Consider the following 15,018-nt stretch of genomic DNA (forward strand, 5'->3'; position numbering starts at 1 on the left):
AATTAGATCGATCTTGGAATTTTCAGATCGATCGAAAGTAAAATTCACACGATACACAAAGAGCTGATATATGCAGGAAATTTTCGCTCAATGGAACAGAGAGATGATTGGATGCAAGGATGACTATTTGATCGATCGAACCTCCTTTGAGATCGATCGAATAAGCACAAAATGCCTAATTTCAAAAATAAAGGTGCATGCATTCTTAATCATAGTTCCTAGCAATGTGTATGGACCCAAAATATATCTCAACGTCACAAAAAATGAAAGATAAAATAGAAATGGGGGAGGAATATGGTTGTAAACCCTACGAAGCACTAATCTTTAACGTCTCTAGCAAGACATTGGCCTCTTTTAGCCCGGATCGAAAATCTTATTATGCATCCCCTCCTTGACGGGGTGGAAAGTACTTTGAATCCTACCCAACAAATTGTTCCCTAGAGAACTCGTTGGATTTGGCTCAAAGAAGATTGATGGTCCTTTATTAATGCAACATTTGGGCTTCCATGCCCTTTCAACATTAGGTTTCAAAGCAACATTTTTTGAAATCAAGTTTTAAGATTGACCTTTTGAAGTTCTATTTTCAAACAAAGACTCAACTTTTTCAAAGTCATTTTGAAGACACTTTTCTACAACATACATATCTCCATGCTTCTCCATAAAATTTGGGGTTAGATTAAAAATGTTCAACTTTACTTTCATGTGGCCAAATGAGATCTTCATTATCCCCGTCCTACAATTAATGTTGGCATTTGCGTTACCAAGAAGGGACGACCAAGGATAACAGGAATTTGGCTCTTGGGATTTGGAACCAGTTCCGTGTCAATGACAACGAAATCGACCGGGAAGAAGAATTTATCAATCTTAATCAATACATCCTCAATAATACCCCGGGGCTTTTTGATGGATCGGTTGGCAAGTTGTAAAACCACCGACGTCGGTTTTAAGTCTCCTAAGCCCAATTTAACATACACCGAATATGGAAGAAGGTTAACACTTTCTCCTAAATCAAGAAGAGCCCGATTAAAGACATGGTCAACAATGATACAAGAAGTAGTAGGTGAACTGGGGTCCTTAAATTTTGGGAAAGTGTTGTGTTGCAAAATAGAGCTCACTTGCTCGGTTAAGACCACTTTCTTTGGTGCTTGGCTCTTATTTTTCCTCTTTTGGGTGCAAAGGTCTTTCAAGAATTTGGCATAAGCTGGAATTTGTTTGATTGCATCTAAGAGCGGAAGATTGATCTTCACTTATCTAAACACATCAATGATTTCATTGGTCTTAGTTTTTTACTTTTCAAGAGAAATTGATCCTTTTAAGGCATCTGGAATGGAGTTCTTGGCTTAAAAACCTTTTCAAAATCTTTTTTCACAACATCTTTATTACAAGAATTTTTCAAATCATTGTTCAAATCATGTTTCAAATCATTTTTCACCACTTTCTCAACAAGATGATCATGCACATGCAATGAAAGAGGAATAAATTGTGAAACGGGACGGGTGTCAACTTTTGGTTGCACCAGTTCACTCTCTTTGTTGGAAATACCTACTTGATTGTCAATAATCTTCCCACTTCTCAAGGATGTCACCACATTGACATGTTTAATTGTGGGACCTTCCGATGAGGAATGGTTTTCCACAACACATTGTTACTTTGGTGGGGCATTTAAAGGCATTTTCTCTTTCTCTCTAGTATTCAAGGTACTAGCTATTTGCCCGACTTGAGTTTTTAGCTTAGCAATGGATTGAGAATGAGAATGAAGCAATTGGGTGTTTGCCTCCAAAGTACCTAAAGCGGTCAACACTTTTTCTTTAAAAGCAGGACTCCTAGAATTTCCTTGAGAATAAGATGATTGATTAGGAAAATGAGAATTAGAAATTTGGTTGTCATGCGATTGAAATGATGATCTAAAACCTTGGGAACCTTAGCTTTGCATTGGGGGCGGAACATACTTGCCTTGAGATCCACCTTGGGGAGGGTTTGAGCCTTCCCCTTGGCTTTTCTAAGAGAAGTTTAAATGGTTCCTCCAACCAGGATTATAATGTATACCATAAGGATTATTCCGGTGATTAACAAATGTGGCATTAAGTTGTTTATAGTTCTCACTTTGCACATGTCCATGGGGACAATTGGAAGTAGAATGTAAAATACTTGAATAAGTCATGCATAATTCATTAGAGTTGTGATGAGAATGGTTAGGGGAGGAAGACATTTGATTCACCGAATTTTGGTTGATCAAAAATTGATCAAACATTTGAGATAAAGATTTCACCTTAGCAGCTATGTCATTAGAATTGTCAACTTTATATAAGTCAACATTCTTCCTTCCACCTAAATTTCTACCATTTTTAGAAGACAAAAATCGATGCATTGAATTCTCACTCATGCTTTCATACAATTGCCAAACATCATTTTCATGCTTGTCAAGATAAGAACTACCCATAGATGCATCAACCATACCCTTGTGATTATTCGGTAAACTTTCAAGGAAATATTTAACTAATTGCCACTTAGGTATGTCATGATGTGGGTACTTACTAAACAAATCATTAAATCTTTCCCATGCCTCATGAAACATCTCCCCATCCCCTTGAGAAAATTCTCTAATTGAAGTTCTAATAGCATTGGTTTTTGAAACCGGATAGTACTTTTTTAAGAATTCTTGTTGCATTTCCGCCCAAGAAGTTATCGAAAAAGGCCTAAGATTGTTGAACCAATATTTTGCCTTGTCTTTAAGGGTAAAAGAGAAGAGTTTTAATCTCAAAACCTCTTCCGACATGTCCTTGTATTTCACGGAGGAACACACATCAAGAAACTCATCCAAATGCTTGTAAGGTTCTTCACTTGGAAGTCCATGATAGTTGGGAATCATTTGAATGGTTTGTGGTTTAATTTCATAATAATGTGCTCTAAATGGGGGCAATTGAATGCATATAGGTGCATTATATTCATTTGGCACATAATGATCACGCAAAGCAAGAGGGGGATTCACAACCGGTGGTGCTACATGAACACCTTGAATAATGGGAGGTTGTGGAGCAAAAATTGGCCGAGGCATTCCCAATAGAACTTGGCCTTGTTATTGTGGATGAATGAATGGTCTTGGCATGCCTAGAGGTACTTGAATGTTGTCATAATGCACATTAGGGTGGAGGATACCTTGTTAGTCTATGTGACCGAGGTCCTTCACATGGTCATCATTTTGCTCTTCCATTGATGGAATGGAATGATTAAAATTAACCCTTCCCTTAGAATTACGAACAATGGATTCAAGATTCAAATTAAGTGGGACAAGAATAGGATTTAACGACCTTCGACCATGCATGCACAAACAAAACAAGCAACAAACAACAAGCAACAAGCAATAAGCAATCATTTCTCCTCCACAACAAATCAATCAACAAACATCCTCCACATACAATGATCCCATACTCCCATGCTTTTAACAATATGCAAGAAAAATTAAATTGCCTCCACGTGGACCAACGATTTAACTAGAGATTGAGTTTAGAAAGAGCTCACAAAGGGTCCTTAAGCAACTTCAAATTATTTTTCAATTTTCACTTAGCTTTGCAATTTTAAGATTTTTGGCCTTTTTATGCTTAGCATAGCTCCTTACTTTAGAATTCTCCCTTGCTCAACTTCCTTTGGTCAATGTACCTAACCAATCAAGAACCAACACAATAAGTAACTAAAATAAAATAAAGTAAAGACACGATCAAAAGTGTACTAATTCCTAATTGTTTCCAAAATACGGCGTTGCCTAGATCCCGACAATGGCGCCAAAACTTGGTGTTGTCCGTATACAACAAGCTAAAACATGCTAAGAGTGGCCAAGTTTGAATTTGTAAAGTGTCATTACTACCACTAACTACTAACATAGCAAGGGTGAGTAGGGATCGTCCCAAGGGATTAGGGGTAGTATTAATATGGAAACAATGTAGGGGTAGTAGGTCGAGTGATCAAATTGGGGTTTGATTGGTTGATTTAAACTACAAACTAAGTTAAACAAGTTGAGATAAAACAAGTAATAACAAATGATAGATAGATAAAACAAGAGAGATAGGTCTCGGGACTTAGAGGTCACCACTAAACATCACCTTTCTAGACACTCAATGCGTAATGAATGAGGGGGAACATGTGTTGCAATATTAGTGTGTGTGATTGATTGAATCAACAAGCATGGATGACTAATTAAGTATATATTGTCTAGACAACCTAATGAATAGTAGAATATATCAAATTAAGTCATTATTCCTTCCTTTAAGCTCATAATCCAAACACATCAAATAGTTAGAGAAATATATTACTTGCATTCATAAGCATGGAACATCAAACAACAAGCATAGATTGTCCTCTCATCTAAGAAAGTAAGGCAACTACATTACAACTAAGCTAGGGATATGAAAACTAACTAATTAAATTATGGGAGAGGCACAATCCATCAAGAAATGAGTATGAACCATCAAATAAATCACAAGAGTATTCTGTTAAAACACCATGCCTTGACAATTTCTAGATTCAGAGCATCAACACATATTGACATGCATCAATAACACAAAAATTAGAGATAAACACATGAACATCTATTCTAGCATACATAGACATATGGATAGAATGAAATGATCAATTGGAAGTATTAACCCACACAAATCATTGTATAAACAAGATTCATATATAAATCAAATGTCAAGACAAGAATTACAATACAAATCCCCTCAAAATACAAAACATCAAGGTCTAGAAGGCATACTTAGGGCTAACTTTAGCCCCAAAAAGATGTTTAGCCACTCATTAATGTAGTCTTCTAACCCTCAAGGGCCTTCTCCATAGTAGGAATGATCTTCTTCTTAATGAAAACCCTAAATGAATGGAAGAACTCCCCAAGTGGTGTATGTATGTCTCTAATCTCTAGCCTCTCCTCATGTCTTCTTCTTTTTCAAGATTGTATATGTGTATCTATCCACCTCCTTTGTAAAAATGGCTCAAAATCCTTAATAGATAGCTAAAGTGTCACACCTAATGGGCTGGACTCATGCACTAGGGCCCCTTCAATGATTGCACCACGAGCCATCTTTTAATGAGCCGGACTCTATTTTATTTCACACTTGAGATGGTTCGATCGATCGAAAACTGATGAGATCGATCGAAACTTAATAAGATTGATTAAATGTAGGAGAGATCGATCCAGCCTTGGCGGCGGCTTTTGGAATACTGACAAATTTGAGATATTTTTGGGATATTTTAGGGAAAATGACCAAAGTGGTAGATGGGGATAAGATCAAAGAACTTCGATCAATTTGAGGAAAGTTGGATCAATTGAAGATGGTGATTTCTTGAGGATAACGATAAGGGTTCGATCCATCTTAGTGAGGCTAGATCGATCACTGTGAGATTGATCGAAGATAGGTAAGATCGATCGAAGATGCTGTTTTCTACCCCTTTGCTTCCACTTTGCTCTTTTATTCCATTCAGCTTCAGATTGCTTCTTTTATGCTCTAATTTGGCTGAATTGACTTATTTTGGGGATAAGTGCCTGAAAAGGAAAATAACATGAAATTAGACTAAAATGAAAAAATAAGATAGGATAAGGTCCTAGAATACCCTAGCTTAAGGGGTTTAAATGTGCACTTTTCAGCGTTCATCGGGTAACTTGGTTGGAAAGTTTGTTGGTTGTCACGATTTAACAAACTAAAATTAAAGCAAAATATTAAACTAGAGCAAATTAGACTAAATTAAATGATCAAAGAGAGAGAGATTTTAGGGCTTTGACTTCACCACAATAGTCATACTATGGTCAATTGAGTCACCTCTGGGACTTTAACCAATTATGTTTTCAAATGAACTGAACTCAATAACATTCATTTAGTTCGGAGTCTAAAGAAAGATGTTTTACCAAATTCAATTAACTATAATCTATCTGCGAATTGTATGGGCTATCCGCCTACCTACTTTAACTACTTTGCAAATAAGCCATCTTTCCTAAGCATAGAATATGAAAACATTTTTTGGTAAAAAAAACATTGGAATACCATTATATGACCTCTATCCTTGTGTCCGGCAGGGCTCCACCAGATACCGTACAACAAGGCAAGTTGGGAATAGAACATAAACTATTACATCTAAGATAAGGGAATAACAGTTTATATTATACTAAAACATAAAACCCACTTGAGTTGTCTCAAGTGCTCATAGACATATAATCAAGAAAACATTATATATTAAAATAAAATCTCAGAGTTAAAATAATCAAACCATAATATCATATTGGGTTACATCAATGCCCAAAGAAAGGAATTAGCTACTCATGACGATGTTGGATGTCATCTGTGTTGGAGTTGTCTCCATCGTCACAGACGGCACTTCTCTTCTCAGGATCTTCACTTTCAAGGTTGTAGGAACCCTAAAAGTCACCACGCTACTAGCCTTCTGAATAACACCGTCAAAAGATATTAAAATTTTGGACCCCTTCTATCAAGGCTTACGCCTTCTTTTATAGAAGAAAATAAGTATTTGGTGGGCTTTTAGTTCTTCTGGCCCAACTGGGATGAGATACGGCCGATAAAGAGAGCAATCCTGCAACTTTAATTTGACATGTCATGGAAGGCTCAAGCTTCAGGAACAGAGACATGTCATGGAAGGCTCGAGCTTCAGGAACAGAGGCTCGAGCTTTAAGGTTCAGGCTCGAGCTTCAAGAACAAGGCTCGAGCCTCTCTGATTAGATGCTCGAGCTTCAAGAATTGGTGCTCAATCTTCACATTGACACTTAGCCAATATTCTTCAACTATTTTCCGAAGCGTCTTTTTCTTCAACACTAAAAAATATTTTTGGGGTTGAACTCTTTTAACATTGCTCGATCCAAGCTTTATGGGCTCGAGCACTAGGTACCAGGCTCGAGCATTTGGGACTCAAGGCTCGAGCATCAATGGATGGTGCTCGATCCTGGAGGTAAGGCACGAGACCTGGAAGCATTGCCTTTCAATTAAAATTAACTCTTCAATTTTCGATGCCTCATGCTCAAGCTTGAGGGTCAAGGCTCAAGCACCTTTAAGTAAGGCTCGAGCACCCAAGGCTGGGGCTCGAGCATCAAAGTACAAGGCTCGAGTTTTAATGCCTTGTTGACTTTTCTTCTTTTCTTTATTGCAAGGCTCAAGCATCATCACTAAGGCTCGAGCTCTGGGGCTTGAATTGCTTCAAACTTCACCATTTAAGCTCTCGGCTTGCTCTGAATAACTGGTAACGACTCTGAAAGCTTCGATATCATCAGAAAGTCCCGGTTTTAACCATTTCTCTGGGAAAGTACTTGTAAACACACATTAAACATAAATTAGTCTAATTATGGTGGAAGTATCACTTTAAGCCTTAACATATGTATATTTAGGAGCTCAAAAAGAAGCAACCTGAGGGGTTTGTATTACCTGGAATAGAAAAGAAGTTTTGCAAATTAATCAAGTCATTATACGACTTGAAACAAGTTCCTAAGCAGTGGCATGAGAAATTTAAGAAGGTGATGATATCTGCTGGATTTAAGATTAAAGGAGGAGATATATGCATCTTTAGTAGATTTCAAGGAATCTCTGGTGTCATAATCTGCCACTATGTTGATGATATGATCATTTTTGGGATAGACATGGAAAGTGTCATAGAAACTAAGAAGTATTTGACTACTAGTTTTGACATGAAAGATCTTGGCGAGGCTGATGTGATTCTAGGAATCAAAATCGTGGGGTTCCAAAATGGTCTAGCACTAACGCAGTCCAGCTATATCGAGATGATTCTGAAAAATTTTAATCACTTTTCAGATTCTGCAGTCTCTACTCCAAATGATCCTAGTGTGAAGTTGGTACACAATTAAGGTAAAATGATAGATCAACTCGAATATTCTCGGATTATCGGTAGTCTTATGTATGCAATGTACTACATAAGGTCAGATATAGCCTTTGTAGTGGGTACTTTGAGTAAGTACACAAGCAATCTAGGAAAGGAGCATTGGAATGCTTTGTTGAGAATCCTAAAGTACTTGAAAGGTACTATGGATTATGGATTGCACTATAGCAAATTTCCAGCTGTAATCAAAGGGTACAGTGATGCTACATGGAACTTTGACAGAGAAGGCTCATTATTTGTGACTGCTTGGATCTTCATATTGGGTAGAGCAGCGATTTCATGGAAATCAAAGAAGCAAATATGTATAACTCATTCCTCTATGGAATTGGAGTTTATAGCACTTTCTTCTGTTGGAGAAGAAGCTGAATGGTTGAAAAGCATATTGGAAGATATCCCGATATGGAACAAACCAATACCACCCTTGACAATATATTATGACAATATGGCTACAATGCTTCGAGCTAACAGCGAATGTTATACTGAAAAATCTAGACAGGTGCGATTGAAACACAATCACGTGAGAAGGATCCTAACTGATGGAATTATTTCTATTCAGTATGTGAAGTCCAAATCAAATTTGGCAGATCCATTGTCAAAGGGCTTGGGTAGGGACCAAGTGTCCGAGACATCGAAAGGGATGGGATTAAAGCCTGTAATTAAATAAGTTGTACTGTTATGGGAACCCTACCCAGTGATATTTCTCCTGGGTTCAATGGGAAAAATAAGTAACATAATAACTTGTGTGAGCACATCAATGTTCCTTTCCCTATGATGTGATATCGGTGCTCAATCCTGTAACTGAGAAGGTTGAGATTTTAGATCTCTTAATGAATCTATAAATCGATTTTCGATTGGAGTGTAAAGGATCACTCTTAATAGATTCACCGTATAATTAATGAGGAGGCTAAAACATGAGTCTCTTAATGAATTTTATAGATCAGATTTTCAATTAGGGTGTACACAATCACTCTTGATAGATTCACCGATTTATCTTGCAATGAGGAGGATGAGATTAAATTCTCTTAATGAGTCCATAACCGGTATTTGGTTGGAGTGTGCAAGGTCACTCTTGATGGACACACCGATCTGAGCGTGGAAATAGGGCTGCTTTTATATGATTTAGACATGTTTGATCTTTAACGACACTCAGAAGTATAGATTCTGGACACATGGCCGAAACGTGTCATGCTTTAGTACTTTATTTTTCAACAGAAATGTGTATGTAGTATTTCTTATTCATCAACGTGGTTCTTGGTTCAAGACATCGTTCACCAAGTTCCTAAATGAAATCAAAGGTACTTACACTAGGTAATGGTTCAAGTCCAAAAGACACCATTATTGATGCACATAACTGTACTGATCAACAAAATGAATTTGAAACAAGTGGGGGATTGTTGGAGTTATGTTTCAAATTTATTATTTATTAAATTATTAAAACTCGAACTGAATTCTTAATGAAGTTTTGATGTAGAATCAATAATGTTTTCTATAACTTATATATTAACTTACCTTAACTTATGTATTATTTAAGTGAAAAATTAAATATAGCTTCATTAATACTAATTTATTATATCCCTACTTATACTAGTATAAATTGAAGGCCTACGTAGCCTACTAAACACACATTCTCAATACAAGTAAAAGAGAAAAGGAGATTTGAAAGAAAAAAAAAAAAAAAAAAATATTGTTTTCAAACTATTGAGTTTGAGTGTGTGAGTTTTATATTTTCTATTGATCGGACGGAGATAAATACACAGGTTCATGAAGAAGAAGTGCAACCTTTATGAACATACAGTTTTGATATCTGGGCTTAGTTGAATTCCAGAGATAGTGCTGCCATTTGTCTTCCATTGCATGTGGGAGAGGTTTCAATTATCTTCAAGAAGCGATTACGAGCCTCTAAGCCTCGATACTCACCGTTTTAATATATCGGTTCCAACATATGTATATATCATTTAAGATTATTATTATTATTCTTATTCGGTATTTGGTATGGTTGATTAAATCATAATAGACTAGTTATTAAATTAAGGAAATGCTTATAATATGTATGAGATGTCTATATATGATTTAGCTTGTTGTTACGTTTGAAGTTGGTACATGGTTGAATTGTAGGTATGGATGAGTTGCCAAAGGCTTAAATATATTGTCTAATTATTTGTATGAATAAAATACATACATAGGAAGTATGGATGAATTGCTAATTTAAAAGTATAAATATATACTTAAAGAGGCATGGTTGATTTGCCAATATATAAATAAATATATTTATAATGACATGGTTGATTTACCAAAGCGTAATTAAATTGTTATGTGTTAGATAATTAAAATTTCATCTATGTTTATTGTATGTATAGGTTGGATTATGATTATATATTCTTAAATTAGAATTATCTAATACTTACATGTTAGTGTATTATTTTATACATATTAATAAAATAATATTAGTGGAAACATGGATGATTTATTAAAGCTTAGATTTTGGATATGTGATTTAAATAATTAAAATCATTATCGGGTTTTGAGATTAAATATAATATTCATTTTACTATAATTTATTGTTTAAATGATTAAACAACTAACTAGGATGGGATTAAAGTTAAAGGAGTTTCTTTTTAAAAGAAATGGTGGATTGGTTTAGGTATGATTATTATTTTAATCATTGTTTAATAGGTTTAGAAATTTAATAAACCTATTACTAGATGTGATTAGTGTAGTATATATAATTACCTATATATGTATGTCATGCTATGTTAAAGATAAAACTTTATTAGGTTTGGTTTTGATCAGAAATGATCTCCTTATTGGTTTTCAGAGGCCTAGTAGAGAGAACTTGCTCGTGGGTTTGACCCACTTATTTTTATCTTTCAGGTTATTAGAGGTTCAAGACTCAAAGTTGAAGATCCGCAGTTGGAGGACTTATCTATTCTTTCGGTTTATTCCAAAGTAGGATGATAGACTTATTTTATTTATAGTTGACTGGATTATTGGATAATTTTTTTTAGGGGTCTTTGCATTACGGGATTCCCAAGTTATAATTTTGGAGAAGTATTAATAAAATTATTATTTATTAGTTTTTTCTTCAACGAGTTATTTATTCTTTTTAATTCTTTTTGTAATCTGTGCTTATTTGAAATACTTTAATTGTTTTGATATCCCTTAATTTTGTGCGCGGATTTGATCAACCCGTGTTCCGAAATTAAGGGGTATCACACCCATATAAGTGGCCTGTAACGTATCCCACACTTGCTTTGCTATAATGGCTGTCGAGATTCTTTAAAAAAAAATTACTTCATTAACTGCTTGATAAATGAAGAACAACGCATTCCTATCATTCTTTCAATTCTCCTTCAACTCATTAAGTTGTGCTTGACTTAGCCCCGCTTGATTCTCCGGTTCTACAAAACTGTTTTCAACAATTTCCCATAAATCTTGGGATTCATACAACACCTTCATTTGTATACTCCACTGATTGTAATTCTTCCCACTAAACTTGGGAAATTGGGGCTGCAACATGTTGTTAGACGTCATTTTTCTTTGCCGATCTTGTAACAAGGCTCTGATACCACTTTGTTAGAGTTAGTGGACAAGTGAACACAAGTGGGATACACTCACATATATTCAACTGAATTAGTAAACACATAATTCAGAAACACTCACTTCTATAGAACTGAATTCTTATATTTTGTATTGTTCAAATATTGTCTGCGTCTGCCATGCACTTACATGACTCACCTATTTATATTACACCAGGGGTATTTCTAGTACATGAATTTAATGCATACAATGAACCAAAATGTTCCATGTACTAGCAATTATTATGAGATTCTTTCTACCTTCCCAAGTATCACTTGGTCTTCTTAGATGAATCTAGACAAGTCTAGATTAATCTTCCAATAGTATGGGTCTGTAATTATTATTTTGGGGATATTTTTCTACTTGCTTTGGTTGGATGGATATTTTTTCTACTTTTTTTTTTTTTTTTTCTATGCTTAGATGTAGTGTTCTGACATTGTTCTATTGACAATGGTGATATATATTGACTATATTTTGCTATTTATGTGTGCTTTCTTGCTTATATGCTTCATAGATATTATATTTGCTTATAATTATCTCTCTGTGTTGCTATATTTATGTCTCTTAATCTTAGATATACTTGTTTTGTCAATTTTGTTCCAAAAAGGGGGAGAGATATGCATCCTTTAGGAGGGAGAATTGGTCATTGAGGGGGAGTAGCTAGTGATCTTTGCTTCTATCTTTATTAAGCTTTATTGCTTGAGTACATGTGTGAGTTATAGGTTGCTTTTCAAGTGTTCTTACTCAGTGGTGAAGCTTCATGATTGAAGAAAGTTTCGTTGTAGTTTTTTTTGGCATTCATGTAATTTACTTTTACTGCTTGGGTGTATTATATATTGTCTGGGTGCTTTGTCACGAAATTGCTAAAGGGAGAGATTATGAATTGTAAATTATAAAATTGTAATTTACATATTTTGATGCCAAAATGAATCCGAGTTCTAATCTCTATTTTACTTTTGAGTCTCGAGGTTGGAAGCAAAACAAGTGCTAACTCACTCCAGGATCAACGAGAATACACTTAGACATCTAAGTGAAGTGAGGACACTCAGGCCAGCCGGAGCCGCCTATGTCCCCAACCAATAAAAAGCCCCAAAATTATAAAATTTTATTATATTAAGTTATACTATAATTATTTTCTCATATTATTAAACCTTAATAAATATAAAATTTTAATACTAGGCCTAAAAAATTTATATCTTAAAATATTTTTTTTCTCTTTTCTCTCTCTTCCATTATTCCCTTTTTTTAATTGAACTCTAACAATTTATTATTGAGCCCCAAAGATTTATATCCTTAATGATTTTTTTTTCCTCTCCTTCAAATCATGTTTTTTTAATAAACCCTAACCAATACAAAAACTTAGTATTGGGCCTAAAAATTTATAAAGTTAAATAACTTTTTTTTCCCTCTTTTGTTCTCTCTCTCATTCACATTTTATACACCAACACTAACAAATTTCTCTTTAAGTTACACCAATAGTAAAATATAAAATATGTATTTAACGTTGTTGTTTAGGGAAGTGGGGGCGAAGACATTCCATATTCTTTTTCTAGCTTTTATCTTCTTTTTTATTTTCCCAACAAGTCTTCTACTCCCTCTCTCATTACAAGTTTACAGTTCTCTTTCTTCTCCACTTAATACTCATTATATACTCTAAATTTGAACGCACTTTTATTCAATAGAAAAATTTGTAGGATAATTGGATTGCAGCTTTCTAAATCAAGTTCTAATGTTCTTTTTCTTTAATTGTTTTTTAGTTTTATTAACTTTTGTTATTAAAAATTTGTATATATATATACATATATGTATGTATATATTAGTATATTTTGTTTGTGAGTTGTGACTATTTTTATTTATATTGTTAAAGGGATAAATGCATTCGTGGAGTGATTGTTGATCTACCAACAAACCTAACTTCTACAAGGATCAAGGGAGTAAGCCTGAAGTCAAGTGCATTTTGACAAGGAAGTCGAAAAGCCGAATAAGTTAAGCAATTGGTTCTTAATAGAGTGTAAGGGTTAGTGAAGACTATTGTACTTTGTTTCAACTATAGTGAAAATTTCGCTCGAGGTCGCGTGACAGTCTCTAAGGTTTTTCCTTTGATTGTGTGTTTTTCTCAAATAAGGATTTTCTCATTAAAAATTCGATGTCACTCTAAGCACACTTTACTTTACTTGCACTTTATTTTTGCTTTGTTGGTTGCTTAATTTATTTTTAATTCAATAAATTTAATGTTAAAGAACAAGAAGTAAATGTATTCTACAACCATTACGTTTTACACAACTTACACTTTCAATATTTCATAGACGGCAAAAAAAACATATAAAAAAATGTAGGACTATTATTTTTATAAAATACATAACACAAGTTGGTCATATTAAACTTAATGTCATTATCCAAGTTTGGTATCCACAGTTCTGGAAGCAGTGAACATGATTCAGACATCCGACCTACCACTTGACATAATTTGTACAAAATGACCATTCATATTTCTTTTTCTTTTTTTCTTAGTTGAAAATGACCATTCATATTTCGAATTTATTTTAATTTTATAATATTTCAAAGAAAGTTTATTAATTTTTTCCATTTTGATATTAGGTTGCTTATGTTATAAGGTTTCGTGATAGTTTCATTAAAAATATACTAATAGATTTCTCTAGAGTTAAAGTCGTCTATCCAGTTTGGTCTCCACATGTTGGTCATATTAAACTTAGGGTCCGTTTGGTTAGACGGAAATTTATGATGGAAAGTAAAAGTGAAAGAAAGTGAAGTGAAAGAAAGGAAAATCAAGTTTCTTGCATGCATTTGGTTAGCAAGAAAAAATTTCAAGAAAGTTAGGGAAAATATTATTTTATTAGTTTGGATAGCATGAAAGGGAAAAGAAAATGATTTACTTACCAAAACTACCCTCATGATTTAAAATATTAAAAAATAAATTAATTTTGTGTTGGATGAATCATCTTTATACCAAATTATTTATATTAATTTTTGGCAATTAAATAGTAAAATAATGGATTAATAATAATAATTATTGTTATTTATATTCATATTTAAATTAGACAAAGTAAGGAGGACTACATTTTAGTTGTCATATTCTTTTTATTTTCTGTTTTCAATAATAATTATTTATATTTATATGTAGAATATAATTCACTTATCATAACATACTTATGTTTTATCATAAAATAATGGATTATTAATTATTATTATTATTATTTATATTCATATTTAAATTAGAAAAACTAAGGACGACTGCATTTTAGTTGCCAGATTTTTTTATTTTGTGTTTTCAATAATAATTATTTATATTTATATGTAGAATATAGTTCATTTATGATAACATACTCATATTTTATTGAATTATTAAATATATCTTTTTTTAAGCCCCCTCGAAGAAACATTAAATGCCTAAATGGCAACTCTAGAATAAAAATTGTCATGCGAAAGTAACATATTTTATAATTTATGCATAATAATTATATGGTTTATGCATAATTTATCAGTCCCCTTTCATATTTTTTATGAATATGAACCACTTCTATGCAAATTTTTCTGTGC

The 15,018-nt window shown here is 33.7% G+C and overlaps 1 pseudogene; it reads left to right on the forward strand.

Moving 5' to 3' along the window:
- Nucleotides 1–2,513: 2,513 nt before the first annotated feature.
- LOC132305760 (small nucleolar RNA R71) lies at nt 2,514–2,612 on the forward strand (annotated as a pseudogene).
- Nucleotides 2,613–15,018: the final 12,406 nt, after the last annotated feature.

Source organism: Cornus florida, unplaced genomic scaffold (assembly GCF_030987335.1).
Source record: "Cornus florida cultivar Cherokee Brave unplaced genomic scaffold, ASM3098733v1 CherokeeBrave_3.0.0_Hap2_Chr04, whole genome shotgun sequence".
NCBI lineage: Eukaryota > Viridiplantae > Streptophyta > Magnoliopsida > Cornales > Cornaceae > Cornus > Cornus florida.